At 44.0% G+C, this 8,582-nt stretch overlaps 1 pseudogene; it reads left to right on the top strand.

Moving 5' to 3' along the window:
• Positions 1 to 959: 959 nt before the first annotated feature.
• Positions 960 to 3,167, top strand: LOC134481589 (glyceraldehyde-3-phosphate dehydrogenase-like; annotated as a pseudogene).
• The last annotated feature ends 5,415 nt before the right edge of the window (positions 3,168 to 8,582 follow it).

Genomic DNA, 8,582 nt, shown 5'->3' with positions numbered 1-8,582 from the left:
CTCAAGGCCAGTCTCAGGTATCTAGTAAGTCGTAGACCAGCCTGGGATTCATGAGATACTATCTCAGAAAAGAGAAGTGGGGGGGAGGGGGAGGGGGAGGAGGAAAAGGGATGGTAGAAAGGGGGGGAAAAAACCAACCTAGTGTTTTATGCTTGTAATCCCAGCACAATAAAAGACAGGGGCAGGAGGATTAGGAGTTTAAGTCTATCCTTGACAAAGCCTGTGCTACAAGAGACCCCATTTCAAAAACAGAACAGGCTGGAGAGATGACTTTGCAATTAAGAATGCATGCTTATTAACACACTGCTATTATTGGTCTTTTTATATAAATATAAATATATATATACAGATATATAATTTGAATTTTTTGAAACTTTACCTGTGCTGTCAACTTTCGAAAAAAGTATCCCCGTTTACTGTGTTGAGTTGGCACTGTACAGAAATTAACAGCCATATTGGTCTAGAAATGTTGAACTTAAGTTTTTTCCATTTGTACAGGGGTAACACACTGTATTAAATATGTAAGGTCTTATATACGTGGGTTTGATTACAAAAACTAATAAAGTATTCTCTAAATAAAAAAAAATGAAAAAGAATAAAAGAAATGTTCAATTGAACACTTCAATAAAGAGCAGAGCTAAAGCCAAAAAAAAAAAAAAAAAAAAAAAAGAATGCATGCTTATACATGCATTTAAGATCTGCATTAGGGAGGCAGAAGCAGGTGGATCTTTGTGAGTTCAAGGCCAGCCTGGTCTACATTGAGTTTCAGGACAGCCGGAGCTATAATGTGAGACCTTGTCTCAAAAACCAACAACAATCAACCACAAAAAAACCAAGTTTACCAAGCATCTACTGGATGAGATTGGAAAGTACAGATAAATCAAAACAAGAATTCTGACTTCGTTCTCTCCTCCTCCCTGTTCCAGAGACAGCCACATCTTCCCGTGCAGTGCCAGCCTCATCTCATAGACAAGATGGTGAAGGTCAGTGTGAATGGATTTGGCCGTATTGGGCACCTGGTTACCAGGGCTGCCTTCTCTTCTGACAAAGTGCAGATTGTTGCCGTCAACGACCCCTTCATTGACCTCAACTACATGGTCTACATGTTCCAGTATGACTCTACCCACGGCAGGTTCAACGGCACAGTCAAGGCTGAGAATGGGAAGCTTGTCATCAACGGGAAGCCCAGCACCATCTTCCAGGAGCGAGATCCCGCTAACATCAAATGGGGTGACGCTGGTGCTGAGTATGTCGTGGAGTCTACTGGCGTCTTCACCACCATGGAGAAGGCTGGGGCTCACCTGAAGGGTGGGGCCAAAAGGGTCATCATCTCTGTCCCTTCAGCCGATGCCCCATGTTTGTGATGGGTGTGAACCACGAGAAATATGACAACTCCCTCAAGATTGTCAGCAATGCATCCTGCACCACCCACTGCTTAGCCCCCCTGGCCAAGGTCATCCATGAGAACTTTGGCATTGTGGAAGGGCTCATGACCACAGTCCATGCCATCACTGCCACTCAGAAGACTGTGGATGGCCCCTCTGGAAAGCCGTGGCGTGATGGCCGTGGGGCAGCCCAGAACATCATCCCTGCATCCACTGGTGCTGCCAAGGCTGTGGGCAAGGTCATCCCAGAGCTGAACGGGAAGCTCACTGGCATGGCCTTCCGTGTTCCTACCCCCAATGTATCCGTTGTGGATCTGACATGCCGCCTGGAGAAACCTGCCAAGTATGATGACATCAAGAAGGTGGTGAAGCAGGCGTCTGAGGGCCCACTAAAGGGCATCCTGGGCTACAGTGAGAACCAGGTTGTCTCCTGTGACTTCAACAGCAACTCCCACTCTTCCACCTTTGATGCTAGGGCTGGCATTGCTCTCGATGACCACTTTATAAAGCTCATTTCCTGGTATAACAATGAATACGGCTACAGCAACAGGGTGGTGGACCTCATGGCCTGCATGGCTTCCAAGGAGTAAGAAACCCTGGACCACCCAGCCCAGCAAGGATACTGAGAGCAAGAGAGAGACCCTCAGTTGCTAAGGAGTCCCCATCCCAACTTAACCCCCAACACTGAGCATCTCCCTCACAATTCCATCCCAGACCCCATAATAACAGGAGGGGCCTAGGGAGCCCTCCCTTCTCTCTTGAATACCATCAATAAAGTTCGCTGCACCCTCAAAAAAAAAAAAAAAAAAAAAAGAATTCTGACTTCAAGGTTGGCAGTTATAATAAACAGGACAGTATGAAACCAAGAAAGAAACTTTGTACTACCAAACTGAAACAAATATCTGGGCATCTGCCAAGGGCAGACTTGTTCTTCACCCTCAAAGAAATTTGAATTCCTAAAATGAGACTTGTACACAGTTTTGGGGTTTATTTGGTACGATCTCACTTTAGCCTAGGCTAGTCTACAACTTGCCTATAGCCCAAAGTATCCTTGAACTCATTTCGCAGCCTCCCTGAATACCAAGATTATAGTGTGAACCACTATACCTGTTGAGTTTGGGATGGAAACTGAGAAAACTCGATTCAGAAAGAGAAACTTCAAAACAAAACCTTTATTTTCTGAGCAATCAGGAGGCGGTCAGTTTGGGATCTGAACCCTGTTCCCTAAGAAGCTGTATTGCATTTTTAAAGGGTGAAACTGAAGAGGGGGAGGGGCTTGGGTGAGCTACAGGGTCTTCCAAGCACATTTTGACATTAAGGATTAAGCACGGCTGTTGGTTGAAGACTGGGATTCCTCCAGGACACCTGGCTTGCAGGCCTTTAATTCATCCTTCTAGACACTGGGTCCAGAATCCGAGGCTCTCATTTCATCCTCCTAGACATTTGGTCCAGAGCTCAGTATGATGAGGTAACAAAGGAGCTGGCCGGCTGCATGAAGCTAAGGAGGGCTTGACAGGCCTTGGTTATGTATTTTTACAACACAGGCACCTTGGTTAAGATAACAGCAAGTTTTACATTCTTTTACCAGTTAACAGACAATTAAGTGAACATTTGGAGGGACAGGGTAGGAGTGTCCCCCGGCCTGGGAATGTGAACCTGGCTTGACCTTGTTAACAAAATGTGAGAGCAAAGATGGGGGAGTTGCCTCTGAGACGGGCTGGGTTCTGGCAGCTCTCTTCTTACTTACCTAATAAACGTGCACAAATGTTTTTTAATTCCCAACCTCTGTGTTCTGGCATTACACAAAATGTTAAATTGTTCCTTTTCCCTGATAGCCTTCCCATTAAAACAAAAAAAGATTTTAGGAGCTGGAATGATGGCTCAGTGATTAAAGAGTGTGCACCGTTCTTCCAGAAGATCCACTGAAATTTTAGCCATTTTGTTTTTTAGTTTTTAGTTTTTTGTTTTGTGTTTGGAGTTCAGTTAGTTGGTTGGGTTTTTGTTGTTGTTGTTGTCGTTTGTTCTGTTTTGTTTTGTTTAGACAGGATTTCTCTGTGTAACAGCCCTGACTGTCCTGGAACTCGATTTGTAGACCAGGCTGGCCTCAAAATCACAGAGATCCACCTGCCTCCTCTACTGCCATTCATATTATTATTATTATTATTATTATTTTGGTTCTTTTTTTCGGAGCTGGGGACCGAACCCAGGGCCTTGAACCCAGGGCTTTGCGCTTCCTAGGCAAGCGCTCTACCACTGAGCTAAATCCCCAACCCCCATTCATATTATTTTTATTTATTTATTTTTTATTTTATTTGTTCATTTAATTCTTTTGGTAGTACTGGGGATTGAACTCAGGGACCCATGCATAATAGGCTTATAGTCCATCACAGAACTATAGACCCAGTCTATTTATTTATTTTTATTTTATCTGGGGACAGGGTGAAGTATGGACTTACTACATTGTCCAGGATGTCCTGAGCTCTCACTATGTGGTCTAGCTTAGCCTCAAACTCTTGGCACTACTTAATCTTCAGCCTCCCGATACAAGCAATAAGTACCACACCTTGCTTCAGTTTTTGGGTTTTCGTTTTGTTTCTTTGTTTGTTTGTTTGTTTGGTTGGTTGGTTGGTTGGTTGGGGGTTTTTTTGGTTTTTTTTTTTTTTTTTTTTGATATATTGGAATATATACTAGTATGCTGGCTAGTTGTATGTCAGCTTAACACAAGGTAGAGTCACTAGGGGAAAAAAGGATCTCAATTGAGAAAATGACCCCACCAGACTGACTCACAGTAGGTAGTGCCACCCCTGGGCTGGTGGTCCTGGATATAAGAAAGCAGTCTGAGCACTCTAGTAAGCAGCACTCCTCAGTGGCCTCTGTGTCAATCCGTCTTCAGGTTTCTGCCTTTAATTCTCACCCTGGGGCTGGGGATTTAGCTCAGTGGTAGAGCGCTTACCTAGGAAGCGCAAGGCCCTGGGTTCGGTCCCCAGCTCCGGAAAAAAAAAAAAAAAAAAAGAACCAATTCTCACCCTGACTTCCCTGGTACGGACTACAAGCTGTAAACCAGAATAAACCCTTCTCTCCTCAAGTTGCTCGTGTTGCTCATGGTGTTTTATCATGGCAGTAGAAACCCTAACGGGGACACCTAGTCTGCTTTTCTCACTATTACAAAATCCTTGACATGGGCCACAGAGGTGCAATAAACCTGGAACTTTTGAGGACCCTCCAGAGGTATGACACCTGCTCAGCTCAGTTCTTGTAGGGCCGTTTGCTTTGTTTTGTTGATTTTAGTTTTGTTTTATCTCGCCCCCACCCCCTTGAATCAGGCAGTTTGCAATGGCAGAAATGCATGCAAAAGCAAACAGTTACATCTTGGGCCAGGATGCAGACACTGGGTGCCTCTAGGCTTCCTCTGTGACAGCCTTCCAAGAACTGCTAAGCTGTCATAAAAGAAATTCCTTAATCTCCTTTAAGGGGTTCCAGTGGCCCAAGGATCTCCGGTCACAACCCTGCCTCTTTTTCTCTGTCTCTATCTCACTCTCTTTTGTGTCTGTCTCCCCAAATGCCTCTCCCACCCCACACCCCGTGTGTGTGTGTGTGTGTGTGTGTGTGTGTGTGTGTGTGTGTGTGTGTGTGTGTGTGTTATGTGTGTGAGATATATATGTTTTTATGTGTGTGGATATGCATGCCCACTAATATACAGAGGCCAGAAGATGTCAGGTGTTCTGCTCTGCCACTCTCTACCTTTCTGCCTTGAATCAGTGTCTCTCACTGACCTTACAGTGAGACAGTAGCCAGCCCCAGGATCCCTGTCTCCACCCTGCACAGCACTGGAGTTACAGCACAGGCATTGAAGTCTGGCTTTTTAACAGGTATTCTGGGAACGTGAACTCAGATCTTCTGAGTGGTACCTTGATCGTTTTATCTACTGAGCCATCTGCCCAGCCCAAGCTCCCCTTCTAAAAAAATTAAATGTTTATTTTTTGTGTATATGATGTGTGAGTGCAGATACCTGCACCATCGTGGGCACGTGGCAATCAGAGGACAACTATTTAGAGTTCATTCTCTCCTTCTGTCTTTACCTGGCTTCTGAGATGGTCCAGGTTGTAGGGCTTGAGCAGCAAATGCTTTACCTCAGCTACAGAGATCTTCTGGTCCTAGGCGCGGTCTCTCTCTCTCTCTCTCTCTCTCTCTCTCTCTCTCTCTCTCTCTCTCTCTCTTCCTTTCTTTCTTTTTTCTTTTTTTAAGGCAAGCAGGGCATGCCAAGTGGGCATCCCTGTCTTGAAAACAAAACAAAACAAATAAATACATAAGTAAACAATCTCACTCTTTGGCCCTGACTGGGCCTCTAAACAGCAGCCTCTGGTTCTCAATCACTAAGATTAAAGGTGAATGCCACCACACCCTGCCTAACTCTTTTTTTTTTTTTTTTTTTTTAGTCAGGGTTTCTCTGTGTATCCCTAGCTGTTCTGGAACTCATTCTGTAGACCAGGCTGTCCTCAAACTCAGAGGTCCACCTGCCTTTGCTTCCTGAGTGCTGGGATTAAAAGTGTGTGCCACCAACATTCTGTGCTAATTCTTAAAGTTTTATAGAACCTTTCAGTTCTAGGACCCTCATGCCTCATGACAAAGTCCAACTCGTGGCCCTTTAGGGGACACTCAAACCTTCTACAAACTGCAGCAGGGTAATTGTCTTTTCCATACTCATTCTTTTTTTTTTCCTTTGACCCAATTGGTAAGATAAAATTGCCCACCTAAACATACAAAGCCCAGTACCATCCATCCCTTAAGAACATTTGTAACAGGGTTGGGGATTTAGCTCAGTGGTAGAGCGCTTGCCTAGCAAGCGGAAGGCCCTGGGTTCGGTCCCCAGCTCCGAAAAAAAAAAAAAAAAAAAAAAACATTTGTAACAACCTGTAAATCCTAATGTCACCCGCCATATTGTCCTGCCACGCCTTCCTTCCGTACTCATTCTTGAGTGTTCTTTATATATTAAATACATCAGGCCTCTTAAGTATGCTATCAGTTGAAAATGTCACCTGTGTTCTGTGACTTCTGGTTTGAGTTCCGTGTCTATGCACATGTGCACCAGTGTACCCACACATCACGTTAAAAGGTTTGGCTTGATTGTTTAGATTTTACCTCATTAGATTTTTGGTTTTGGCTTTGAGAGAGTCTTAGTACATAGACAAGGTTGACCTCAAACTCATTCTCTCTCCAGCCTCTGCTTACTGAGTCCTGGGATTAAAGGTGTACGCCACCACGCCTGGCATCCTCAGCTTCTTCTATGGCTTCCAGTTTTGAGTCATAGTTAGGGATGTCTTTACCACGTTAAGATGATGAACTGTGGGGCTGGAGAGATGGCTCAGTGGTTAAGAAGACTGCTCTTCCAGAGGTCCTGAGTTCAATTCCCAGCAACCACATGGTGGCTCACAACCATCTGTAAAGAGATCGGATGCCCTCTTCTGGTGTATCTGAAGACAGCTACAGTGTACTTATATATAATAAATGAATAAATCTTTAAAAAAAAAAAAAAAGATGATGAACTGTTCTCAGTGGTTTCCACATTTTCAACTTTTGATCCATAGAAGTGTGTATTGTATGTCTCGCTATGGAACTTGTCTGTTCATCCTCCATGCTGAGTGCTGCATTACTTTTCACGTTGTGGGACAAAATACCCAACAAGGGTATTTTGGGTAGGAAAGGTCTGTCTTGGCATGCAGTTGAGTCAGCCTGTGGGGCGAAAGGCGGTAGAGAGAACAGCTCCAGATGCGGCTGCAGAAGTGTAAGGCAATTGCTAGAATTGCCTCTGAAGTCGGAAACCAGAGAGGCCTGAATGCTGACACTCAGCTTGCCTGCTTCTCTCCTCGTCCTGGACCTCAGCCCAGGGGTCCACATTCAGGGACATCAATTAAGTCTCACAGAGGGACCCACAGTTATGGCTTCTAAATAAATCTAAGTTGACAATCAAGATTAACATGTATCCCATCTTTGCTACTTTGTGGATTCTTCTTTTTTCCCACCCTTTTAGATCTCCCTCCAGTTTCACCCCCTGGGAAAGAAACAAGGGGGAGGGAGGTGGTAAGAGAGATTGATCCTTGAATCTAATTTCTCCTTGTTTCTTTGTTGCCTGTAGATGACCTTCCCTACTTTTTGAATTCTTCTTTTTCCTACCCTTTATTCCATCATGGGCTGTTTCTGGGATTGCAGGAATATTAATCTGAGTACCCCACTGTTCTAGAAGATATCTTCCCCCACCTTTTGACCTTCCAGTCCCCCACACTTAACCCATCACACACTGTTTTATCTGAGATAACTTCCCAATTCTTAGAAACTGGGTATAAATCTTTTGACAAGGCCATTCTGAATTCCAAGATTTTTTTGTGAGTTGATAGTTACATCAGCTTCTGTGCCCTCCAAAACTTCTATTTCAATACCATTTTACTTGCAGTTTTAAATTTTAGCTTCTGATCATTAACAACTGTTTGCCAGAACTCATGTTTTCCAGTCCTTCCAAACCCTCTGTTTTTGCTACTGTAGCTCTTTGCCTTTGAGGTAGGGAAACAGTGGCAGCTGAGAAATCCCGTCACCTGCATTAAGTTGTAGTTCTCTTTTTATGTGGGCTATAATTTTAATTTCTCCTTTGTAATCTTCATGTATAATTCCTGGATGCACAACGACTCTTTGGGAACTCAATTCACTCCTTCCCAAGATCGTCCCTATTGTCCCCAACTGCAAAGAACCAGAAACCCCACTAGTTATTTTTGGAGACAGAGTCTCCAAAGTCTAGACCTATGCTGCCTGCAGTAGTTTGCATTAAAATCTCCAATATCAAGTGGTATTTTGGGGCTGGACAGATGGCTCAGTGGTTAGGAGCACTGACTGCTGTCCCAGAGGTCCTGAGTTAAAATCCCAGCAACCACATGGTGGCTCACAACCATCTGCAATGAGATCCGATGCCTTCTTCTGGTATCATGAAGACAGCTACAGTGTACTCACATACATAAAAAAATCAATTAATAAATAATTCTTTTTAAAAAGTGATATTTTGATCTTCACATCTCTCTCTGGCTAAAATAGTTCATAAGTTTTGCTTCGGGCCTCAAGCTAGGCCCCCGAGGCTCTTTCCCAACGGTAAGAAATTATCTTGAATGTCTGTTTTGAACCTATACTCATTGGTCCAAACCTTATCACATCAGC

The sequence above is a fragment of the Rattus norvegicus genome, chromosome 13 (assembly GCF_036323735.1).
Source record: "Rattus norvegicus strain BN/NHsdMcwi chromosome 13, GRCr8, whole genome shotgun sequence".
In the NCBI taxonomy this organism is placed as follows: domain Eukaryota; kingdom Metazoa; phylum Chordata; class Mammalia; order Rodentia; family Muridae; genus Rattus; species Rattus norvegicus.
This window is presented reverse-complemented; position numbering and strand designations above follow the sequence as displayed.